Genomic DNA, 2,482 nt, shown 5'->3' on the forward strand with positions numbered 1-2,482 from the left:
AGATATTTTTACATACATATGTGGTTGCTTAATTGCTTATTATTACTACCACTCGTTTGCATATAGCTGTTTTCAAAAGTTGGAAAATTTCTATAAAAAATTTAAGCGATTTTAACAGTATTATAATCAAAAGAAAGGTAATCGATTTATCTTTCTTTTGATATATATTAAAAGTTGCAAATCATTTATAATGGTTCACAAAAATTCAGTTTCATTACAATTTTGCAAAATTTGATTGCGTTTTTCCGACTTATATATAGACGCTTTCAAAAGTTGCAAAATTTCTATAAAAAATTTAAGCGATTTTAACAGTATTATAATCAAAAGAAAGGTAATCGATTTATCTTTCTTTTGATATATATTTAAAGTTGCAAATCATTTATAATGGTTTACAAAAATTCAGTTTCATTACAATTTTGCAAAATTTGATTGCGTTTTTCCGACTTATATATAGACGCTTTCAAAAGTTGCAAAATTTCTATAAAAAATTTAAGCGACTTTAACAGTATTATAATCAAAAGAAAGGTAATCGATTTATCTTTCTTTTGATATATATTAAAAGTTGCAAATCATTTATAATGGTTCACAAAAATTCAGTTTCATTACAATTTTGCAAAATTTGATTGCGTTTTTCCGACTTATATATAGACCTAGATATATATTATATATGTGTAACCAAATTTTCGGAATTCGATAGTGGCGCTTGTAGCGTTATGTCTTGTGACTGGCTTGATGCAGCAGTAGTGTCTAAAACAATTATCTCATCTGGCGCTTGCAAACATTCGTAATTTTCCTCATCCTCAGTTAGATTAAATTGCAATTTGATGAGTTTCCGCTAAATATTAAAAAAATAAATAAAACAATTATAAGTATGCAAAATTGAAGTTCATTAGTAATTAAGCAACTACCTCGTCTGAATCGAGACATTTCTAAGGATGCTTTGTCAGACTGTCCCTTGCCCTTTCATCCAACATGTTGAAGACCTTCATTATCCAATGACTCCGATATATACAATCTAAACGAAAAATTAAAAAAATTTAAATAGCTAAAAATAAATAATTTATATATTAAAATATATATTTTTTATAAACGTAGCTGCTGATGCTTCAACACGTCTTTTGCACAGCAATCTGAAATTAAAATAAAATGGTAAAATTATTATTGTGGATGCAACCAGTTAGATTCTGATATCTGAAAAATAAAGTAACAAATTATTATTTCTCAAATGAAATATAATTCATAAATAATGGATTTTATTTATACAAAAAGCAGATGACTATAGTTTAGTAAAAATCAGCTTATTTAGATAAAATCATGCTCATATTTACAATACTATTAATTAAGTTAATCCAACACCAATTTAAACATTTCAAATAAAGTTTAAAAAATATATTAATATTTTTAAAAAGGGACAGAAATAGGGTGAAGAAGTTTAAAATATACAAAATTATATAACACATTCAGGAAGCAAATATGATGTTAGAAAAAATTTTTTTTTAGTATTTACATTAACGAAGCACATAGCAAATAAAAAGAAAGTAATGTAAGTATTTAATTAGGTTATTTTCTTATAAAAATATAATTCATTCTTTGACTGATGCAAATGCAGCGGATGCAAATATTGTTCATGACCGAAAATGTCTGTTTTTAAAAACGCATCAATTCTTGAGTGAACAACCGCGAAATGATAATTTACACAATTTACATTAAACTCAGTTGGCACAAATTAAGTAAATTTACTGTTAATTGGAATTAAAAGAAACTGATTTTTATATTGTTGCGCTTAGAACAGACATTCTACTGGACTTTTCACATTTATTGCACCACACTTTTTGCTGTTTACATATCTACCTAGTTGCACTTTTAACATACAAAAGTACATACATATTTGCATTGCACTTGGAGCAACCGCGTTTCTTAATATTTAAACCAGTCATGCCCAACGTCGGCAGAACTCCATAAGCAAATGCCCTGCACTGGCAGAATTCCATATGCAAGTGCCCTGCGCTGGGCATGACTGATTTGTACAATAAAACTCACCGAACAATGTAGCTGGTATGATGTAGGGTTGAGAGCTGTTGGTGACCAATGGTGTTCAGTGTGCTGTGGATGGCTTTGCAGATGTTTGGCAATCTAAAAGAAATAATTACATTATAATCAAATTAAACTGTTAACAATTGTTAATGGCTGATTTCCAAGTTGGTATATTGCAAAGCACCTGCCTCTTTTATTTCTAAACTATAAGTGATGGAAATGACCAATTTGCGCAATTAAGTTCCAATTCGGCATTTGATCATGGTTGCGCATATTGGACATTTCCATCAGTTATATTTAATTTAGAAATTAAAAATGCGAATGCTTTGCTATTGAAAATTGGTATATTTACCAATTTGGATCTCAGCCAAACGGCGTTACATTGGGAAACTTTAAAGTCTTTTTTTACCTTCAAGGTTTTAATGGCTTCTGAGTTTGGGTTTTGATG

The 2,482-nt window shown here is 28.7% G+C and overlaps 1 long non-coding RNA gene across 1 annotated transcript; it reads right to left on the reverse strand.

Annotated features, from left to right (window-relative positions):
* Positions 1-365: 365 nt before the first annotated feature.
* Positions 366-2,482, reverse strand: LOC118750025. Its single transcript, XR_004994338.1, has 4 exons — positions 2,444-2,482; positions 2,041-2,133; positions 909-1,130; positions 366-835 (listed from the first exon to the last, which is right to left on the reverse strand). It is a non-coding gene; the product is annotated as an uncharacterized LOC118750025 (long non-coding RNA).

This window comes from Rhagoletis pomonella, unplaced genomic scaffold (assembly GCF_013731165.1).
Source record: "Rhagoletis pomonella isolate Grant_MI unplaced genomic scaffold, Rhpom_1.0 Rhpom_scaffold_00115, whole genome shotgun sequence".
Lineage (NCBI taxonomy): Eukaryota > Metazoa > Arthropoda > Insecta > Diptera > Tephritidae > Rhagoletis > Rhagoletis pomonella.